The following is a 9,380-nucleotide window of genomic DNA, read 5'->3' on the forward strand; positions in this document are numbered from 1 at the left end:
GCAGTGAATCAGCCCTGGCTCTGGGGTGGGATGGGGGCTTCACCTAAGGGAGCTTCTGGGAGGGATTTAGCCAGAGTGGGGGAGGGGAGGGGGCTGCAGTGCGGGCTCCCAAAGGGATACCTTCCACAACCAAGGGGATTCGGAACTGGGGAAAACCCAATCCCTGACCCCGACACCGACCCCGGCCTGGCTCCTGTCTGGGCAGCGATGTTCCTGTCAGATCTGAGTCTTCCCCCACGACAGGGGCTCCTTCCCCGGGAGTCCAGGGTGGGCATACACAGGGAAGGGATTGGGAGTAGGGATTCATGTCAACATTTGTTTCCTTGGATCTCCAGCATGAGGAGAAAATTCCTAGTTGTGCTATTGGAGAACCCTGACTTCTAGTGATCCCCCTCGCAGCCATTCAAGGCCTTCACCCCTTCACCCTTTCCCACCCCCGTCCCCAACCCCTGCTATCTCCACGGAAAGTCTGAATTACCCCCTTTTTCATAGTGTTGTGTCCTTGCTTAGCTCTCCAACTGAGTGTGGTAGGATAGATGTGGGAGCTCTGAGCCACCATAATAACAGTATTTGTTAAGCACTTACTATGTGTCAAGCACTATTCTAAACACTAATCTAAGATAATCAGGTAAAACACAGTCCCTGACCCAGATTAAGTTCACAATCTTAAACCCCATTTTACAGATGAGGTCATTGAGGTCCAAAGAAGATAAGTGACTTACCCAGATCACCCAGCAGACAAAGTGGTGGAGCTGGGATTAGAACCCAGTGCTTCTGGCTCCTAGGTCGATCCTCTATTCACTAGCCCATTATACTTCTCTCTGCCTCTGTGATTATTGATACTTCTGATGGAAAGATCACAGGCTTGGGAGTCCTAGGACCTGGATTCTAATCCCTGTGTTTCCACCTGCCCGCTGTGTGACCTTGAGCTAGTCAAATAACATCTTAGTATCCTCATTTACACCATGGGGATTCAATACGTGTTTGTTTTTCCCCATAGACAGTAGACTCCATGTAGGATGGCGACTGGGGCAGATTTCAATCAATCAATTAATCTTGTTGATTGAGTTCTTACTGTAACAGGCACATTCCTTTTCCACCACAAGCAGACAGTCTAGATATGATTTAGCTTTATCAACCCAAATGATTATTACAGTGCTTGATACATAGTAAACACTTAATTAATAGCACTCTCATTATTATTATCATTAGTATTCATTCAATCACATTTATTTAGTGCTTACTGTGTATAAGCACTTGGTAAAGTGTAATACAGCGATAAAAACAGACAGTCCTGGCCCACAATGAGCTCACAGTTGAGAGCCAGCTCTCCCAGTTGTCTGCTAAATGACTTTGGATAAGTCACTTAACTTCTCCATGCCTCAGTTCCCTCATCTGCAAAATAAGGATTCGATCCCTGTTCTCCCTCCTATCCAGACTGTAAGTCCCATGTGGGACTCATTTTCTTCCATATACTCCAGTACTTAGTAGAATACTTAGTACATAGTGAGCGCTTAAATATCATAATTGTTATTATTATTATTATTCTCTCCTCAACACCTTAGAAACCAACATAACAGGGATTTCTGGAGCTGACGGACATGTGTCCCACATAGAGCACAGCCAAGCTGGAGTGACCCCATCCATTTTCTGGGGACAGTGACTGCAGCATAATGATGATGATGATGATGGTATTTGTTAAATGCTTACTATGTGCCAAGCACTGTTCTAAGCTTTGGGGCAGATACAGGATAATTAGATTGTCCCACGCAGGGCTCACATCTTAATCCCCATTTTACAGATGAGGTAACTGAGGCACAGAGAAGTTAAGTGACTTGGCCAAAGTCACTCTCCTGATAAGTGGCAGAGCCGAGATTAGAACCCACAACCCTGACTCTCAAGCCCACGCTCTTTCCACTAGAATTGTGTTTTGTTAACTTTCTGTGTGTCTTGTACAGTACAGAGAAGTAATTTTGCAAGTCAATGAAATATAGAATATTGGTGCAGGAAAACAGGATAATATATTCCTGCTTAGGAGATGGTTCTCCATAATAATATTTTGGTATCTTCTTTGAGTAAATGTGCCTTTCGTGATTAGTTTTTCATTTTGTGTTGCATTTTTTTAGGTTTATTTGCAGAACTCTTTAATGAAATGCTTCAAAAAGATTTTGGCGTGAGAATATACAGATCACTTGTATCTCTTCCTGAAAAAGAGGACAAGAAGAAAAGGACAAGAAAAGTAAGAAGAAAGAAAAGATAAAAAAGAAGAAAGAGAAGATGAAACTGATGAACCGAAACCCACCGAGGTGGATAGCTGCCTCTGCACCCCAGATCCAAGCTCCCCATGAGCAGGAGAAATTTCTGACAGTGAAAATGGAAGAAGACTGGGTGGTGTTGGACCAGTTGCTGGCCATCCTGCCCAGGGAGATCTAAACCTGGGTGTGGATAAATTGGCTGGAGAGCAGAGAGGAAGCGGTGTCATTAGTGGAGGATTTACAGAGAGAGCCAGATAGATCAGGACTGTCGGGGGAGACAGGAAAAATCCAGACATGGTGTGGAGATGGAGTGGTGGATGAAATATTGGAGACTCAGCTGGGGAAAGGTGAATGGGCCTACTGCCCTGTACCCATTCGGATTCCTCCCTCCTCCAGGCTGTGCCTGGGCACCTCCTATGCTGGGATCTCCATGTTCCCTCTGGGTCCCCTCTGTCTCTCGATCTCCCTCCGGGGTCCCCTGTTTCCCCATATCATGGCCCTTCTCGGATCATTGTCACTGGGGAATCTTTGGTCAGAAATGACCAGCTGGACAATCGCCAAAAGAGGGAGCAGGTGAAGGGCAGATTCAGAGTGGAAGCTAGAAGCATTTCCAAGGATTTGGGGGATCCCGATCTCTGGTCTCCCTCTGTGGCCCTAATCTGTGCCCACAGCCGCCTGCTCTCAGAGGGGGTTGAGTCTGGTTCTTCCTCCCGCTGACCTATCTTGAGTGTTGTTCACTGTGGATTCCTCTGTGAGGGCTTTATTTGATTTCCCGAGTGTTGTGTGTACATTCTGACTCCTCTGTGCTGGGATGAATAAATTGTCTTCAGGTTCCAGCCTGCCCAGTCAGACAGGAAGCACTGGAGGACACAGCTATCCTGAGAGTTGTACAAGAGTCACTTCCTGCTTTTCTCCATGTCGGCTCCTCACCAACCCGAACAGATCTCGGATATCTTCAACCCGAGGAGCCCCTCCCCTTCCAGGATGATCGATACGGAACTCACCTTTGTGACCTAGCAAAAAAGGAAAGCAGCATAGCCTAGTGGAAGGATCACGGGCCTGGAAGCCAGAAGGACCCGGCTTCTACACCCGGCTCCATTACGTGTCAGCTGCGTGACCTTGGGCAAGTCACTTAACTTTTCTGTGTCTCTGTTGCCTCATCTGGAAAATGGGGATTAAGACTGTACACCCAATGTGGGACAGGGACCATGTCCAACCTTCATTCATTCATTCATGCAATCATATTCATTAAGCGCTCACTGTGTGCAGAGCATTGAAATAAGCACTTGGGAAAGCAGCGTGGCTCAGTGGAAAGAACCCAGGCTTGGGAGTCAGAGGTCAAGGGTTCGAATCCCAGCTCTGCCACTTGTCAGCTGTGTGAATGTGGGCAAGTCACTTAACTTCTCTGGGCCTCAGTTACCTCATCTGTAAAATGGGGATTAACTGTGAGCCTCACATGGGACAACCTGATTACCCTGTATCTACACCAGCGCTTAGACCAGTGGTCTGCACATAGTAAGTGCTTAACAAATACCAGCATTATTATTATTATTATTATTATTATACAAAAATAAAGAGTAACAAACCCTACCCACAATGAGTTTATAGTCTAGAGAGAGGGAGACAGCTATCAATAAAAATAAATAAAATTACAGATGTATACCTAAGTGATGTGGGGCTGGGAGGTGGGGAAAAGCAAAGGTAGCAAGTCAGGGTGACGAAGAAGGGAGAGAGAGATGAGAAAAAGTGTGGCTTATTCTGAGAAGGCCTCTTGGAGGAGATGTGCCTTCAGTAAGGCTTTTAAGGACAGGAGAGTAATTGTCTGGTGGATTTGAGGGGGGAGGGAATTCCAGGCCAGAGGTAGAAGGTGGACCAGGGGTCGGCAGTGAGACAGGAAAGATCGAGGCACAGAGAGAAGGTTAGCACCAGAGGAGCAAAGTACGTGGGCTGGGTTATAAAAGGAGAGAAGCGAGGGGAGGTAAGTGGGGGCAAGGTGATGGAGAGCTTTAAAACCAATGGTGAGGAGTTTTTGTTTGATACAGAGGTTGATAGGCAACCACTGGAGATTTTTGAGGGGAGTGGTGATTAGCTTGTATCAACCTCTGTGCTTAGAACAGTGCATGATATATAATAAGCAGTTCACAAATACCACAGACTGTAATGGAAATAGCACAGGAGCAGTGGATGAAAAGTTAGCTACCTGTCTCCCCACCAGTAGATTATAAGATCCTTGGTGGCAGGGATCTTGTCTACTCACTCCTTCGCACTCCCCCAGCTGCCAAATACTGTGCTCTGCATTCATTCATTCAATCAATCATATTAAGAGCATATTGTGTGCAGAGCATTTTACTAAGCGTTTGGGAAAGTACAGTACAGGAAGAAAGAGAGACAATCCCTGCCCAAAATGATCTCACAGTTTAGAGGAGGGGAGACAGACATTGGTAGAAATAAACATATCAATACAAATAAATAAAATTACAGATACATACATAAGAGCTGTGAGGCTTGGGCAGGGGGTAGGGAGGAGAAAAGGGAGTAAGGCAGGGTGAAGCGGAAGGGAGTTGGAAAGTCGGCACTAGGTAAATATGATTATATTATAAGCTCCTCTAGTTTATTGTGGGCAGGGAATGTGTCTGTACATTGTTGTATTACTGTAATAATAATAATGACAGTGCTTGTTAAGTGGTTACTATGTGCCAAGCACTATTCTAAGCACTGGGGTAGATACAAGTTTATCAGGTTGGACACAGTCCCTGTCCCACGTGGGGCTCACACTCTTAATCCCCATTTTACAGATGAAGTAACTGAGGGCCAGATAAGTTAACTGAAGTTAAGTGAATTGCCCAAGGTCACACATCAGACATATGGCAGACCTGGGATTAAAACCCAGGTCCTGTTGACTCCCAGGCCCGTGCTTTATTCTCCCAAGTGATTAGCGCAATGCTCTGCACACAGTAAGGGCTCAATAAATGACTGACAAACTTACTCCTTGAGGACAAGCTGCTTATCTTATGCTCTGGAATTCTCCCAGGTGTATAGTAGGCATTCAATTAATCCTACTGATTGAAGAGGCAGCTTTGGCCTGGAACCCAGGAGACCTAGGGTCTCCTATCAGCATTACCCCTTGCCCGTTGTGTGACCCTGGGCAAGTCATTTTATCTGTCTGGGCAGTTTCTTCATCTGCATAATCAGGATAAAATTTGGGATCACCTCTCCTTCTTGTGACCCGCTTACGGGATAGGGAAAGAGTTCAATCTGATTATCTTTTATCTAGGACTGCCCTAGGCATATAAGAGGTCTTAATATTATTTTTTATGGTACTTGTTAAGTGCTTTCAATGAGCCAGGTACTGTACAAAACTCCGAGATCAGCTTGGACATAGTCCATGTCCCACATGGGGCTCACGGTCTTAATCCCCATTTTACAGATGAGGTAACAGAGGCCCAGAGAAGTTAAGTGACTTGCTCAAGGTCACTCAGCAGACAAGTGACAGAGTTGGGATTAGAACCCAGTTCCTTCCGTCTTCCGGGCCCCTGCTCTGTCCACTAGACCACATTGGTAACATGTGCCAAGTCAAAGAATCAGAGTGGCCTAGCAGATAGAGCACCGGTGTGGGAATCTAAAGGACCTGAGTTCTAACCCTGACTCCACCATAAGTCTGCTGTGTGACCTTGGGTAAATCACTTTACTTCTCTATGTCTCAGTTCCGTAATCTGTTTATGGGGACTGTAACCCCCATGTGGGACTTGGACTGCATCCATCCTGATGAGCTTGTATTTCCCCAAGCACTTAGTACAGCTCCTGACACATAGTAAGTACTTAACAAATGGCATAAAAAATAAAGCTCAGAGAAACCTGCCAGAATATGAGTCGCCCCAGAGACTCCCCAACCCTCAAGCTAATCCCTCCTGCAGGAGGAGCAACTCCAGGGAGGTCAGGGCAGACTGGCCAGATTCACAAAGACTGCAGAGGATGACCAGGAATCGCCCCCCCTTGCCTCGCGACCGGCCCACCCTCCTCCCACCACAGCGTTGTTCTTGAGTAGCAGAGCAGCATGGCTTAGTGGATAGAGCAGGGAGCTGGGAGTCAGGAGGATCTTGGTTCTAATCCCGGCTCCACCACATGTCTGCTGTGTGACTTGGACAAGTCACATAACTTCTCTGGGCCTCAATTACCCTCATCTGTAAAATGGGGATTAAAACAGTGAGCCCCATGTGGGACAGGGACTGTGTCCAAACTGTTTAACTTGTATCAAACCCAGAGCTTAGAAGAGTGACTGGTACACAGTAAGCGATTAACAAATGCCATTATTATTATTTTTTTAACCTAGTGGGGAGAGCTCAGCACCCAGAGTTGAGATACCCAGGTTCTAGGCACTGGCTCTCCCCACTGTGTCAGTTTATTGTTATATTGCACTCTCCCAAGTGCTTAGTACAGTGATCTGGACACAGTAAGTCCTTCACACTTGCATTTGACTGACTGATTGACCTGCTCTCCAGGCCCGTCCTGCTCCCCCTCTGACTCTCGCCAGCATCTACCTCTTCCTCCTCAATCTCTGGGCACTGGATTCATACCCAGGCCTGGTTGTCGGGGAGCAGGATGGTGAGGAACTGGTCCCACCCCATCAGCTCCAGGATGTGCTCCTTGGTGGGCCGGCCTGTCCTTAATCACAGAGGGCACAGGTCCCACAGACGACCCGGAGTCTCATGGGGACTGGACACTGCCTGCTACTGGATCTACCGGTAGCATGCGTTGAAGTCTACCTTCTCCATGCAGAGGTCACCCTCCTCCTTTGCCATTTTCAGGAACCCCTTTGCTCTTGGCTAAAGGTGTGAGATTGCAGCAACCCTCAAATGAGCAGTCAATCAATCAATTGTATTTATTGAGTGCTTATTGCATGCAGAACACTGTACTAAGCTCAAGGGAGAGTGCAGTACAACAGAGATGATATTCATTCATTCGTTCAATCATATTTATTGAATAATAATAATAATAATGATAATGATGGCATTTGTTAAGCACTTACTAGGATAAAGGAGGCTTTGCTGTCTCGATGATGTCTTTGCTCCCACCCCCTCCACTCCCCTACTGCCCAGTCGTGCCCCAGGAGCACCTATTCCCTCCCCCACTTCTACGCTTCCCCAGGAATTGGAGAGAGACAGACAAGGGAGAGACAGTGAGGGAGGGAGAGGGGAGAGACACAGAGACAGAAAGGGACAGACAGAGAGAAAGATTGAGCCCCCAGGGAATCATTATTGGATTGTTCCCCCTCTAGACTGTAAACTCTTTATGGAAAGGGAACGTGTCTGCTAATTCTGTTCCATTGTACTCCCCCAAGCACTTAGTACAGGATTCTTCACGGATTAAGCGTTCAGTAAATCAATTGATTATTCATTTTTGCCTTTTGCTCCTTGAGAGCAGGAATAGTGTCTGCTCCCTCTCTTGCACTCTCCCAAGCATTAGAGACAGTGCTCTGCACACAGCAAGCATTCCATAAATATATTGACTTACTTGAAACTTGTCAATGTATGTCCTTTCACAGAAGGGATGGGGGTTGCCGGAGAGGACCCCAGAGTCGCAAGATACAGATTTAAGCAAAAGATCAAAAAGCAGCCACATAGGGCCTTGAACCCTCAGATCTGGAATCAGACACTTTATCCATCAGGCCATGTGCTCTCCAGCTAGCTGGGTTTTCGAAGAAGCCCATGAAAAGTCTTATTTGCCTCTGTATACTTTATATACTGGAAAAAAAGCAGAGCTTGGACTCCAGGGTTCTGATCCCAGTTTCACCACTGGCCTTGGGTAACTCAGCCTCTCAGCCCCATCTGTTTCTTCATCTGTAGAATGGAGTTGAGATATCACTTCACCCTCCCTCTTTGACAGCAGCAGGATCTGTTCTGATTGTCTGATATTGCAATGCTCTGCACACAGTAATCGTTCAATAAATATGATTGATTGATTTATTGTCTTATCCCTACCCCAGTGTTTAGCACAGTCCTTAATGATCATTATTACGATTAACTGAGTGCTGTCCCTTCCTCCAGCCATAGAGATCTCTGGCCAGGGAAATTGAATTACCACTGGAAGGAAACCAAAAGAAAATAAATAAAACCCTTCAAACCAGCAGCCTAAAAATGTGCAGGAACAAAAGCCCCTACAATTGTCAGCTTTAACGACTGAGCTATCATAAATTCCATCTGGCGGTTTATTGTTCCATATAGAAATGTGTGTTTTTTTCTCTTATCTGAACCCTTCCCAATCATGCCTCTGCCATAACATGTCAGAAGGTTTTACAATGTGTGCTGGCTTTGAGGATCGTTTTGAGGTCTTTGCAATAATAATAATAATAATTTGCTTACTGTATGTCAAGCACAGTACTAGCAAACAAAATCCTGCCTCCCGCTCCCTCCTCTCCTTCTTTTCTCTCTTCTCCCCTCCGCCTTCAACCATCCCCTTCTTGCTTCTACATTTCCTGCTTGCTCTCCTCTTTCCTCATCTTCTCCTTTCTCCCTCCTCCTCTTTTCCATGCTCTTCTTCCACCCTCTCTCTTTACTTGCCGAGCTCTCTCCCCGCCTCCACTAACGGGCCCACCCTCAAATGAATGGCCCCATCTCTGCTGCTTTGGGGCACCCCCCAATTCCATCAGTCAATGTCAATCAATTTTACTTATTGAGTGCTTAATGTGTGCAGAACTCTGCACTAAGCATTTGAGAGAGTACAATGTAACAGAATTGGTAGACACTTTCCCTGCCCACAACAAGCTTGCAGTACCCTGTCTTTTATTTTATTTTTAATTTTTAGTCTTGCCCCATCCCATCTGAGTACTTCGCTCCCTACCCTTTGGGTTCCACAATGCCTCATGGAAAAAGAAACACAACTCAGGGTGGTGGGGGACACAACAGTTAAAACCCAAGGCCAGGGCAGGTGGAGTTGACCCCAATGACAAGTCCCTTAACGACTGCAGGGAGATTTAAAGTGTCCATAGTATGCAGTCAATTAATCATATTTATTGAGTGCTTACTGTGTGCAGAGCACTGTATTAAACGCCTGGGAGGGTAAACTACAAAAATATATCAGACACATTCCCTATGTCCATTGAGCTTACAGTCTAGAGGGGAAGACAGA

Source organism: Ornithorhynchus anatinus, unplaced genomic scaffold (genome assembly GCF_004115215.2).
Source record: "Ornithorhynchus anatinus isolate Pmale09 unplaced genomic scaffold, mOrnAna1.pri.v4 scaffold_224_arrow_ctg1, whole genome shotgun sequence".
NCBI classification, from domain to species: domain Eukaryota; kingdom Metazoa; phylum Chordata; class Mammalia; order Monotremata; family Ornithorhynchidae; genus Ornithorhynchus; species Ornithorhynchus anatinus.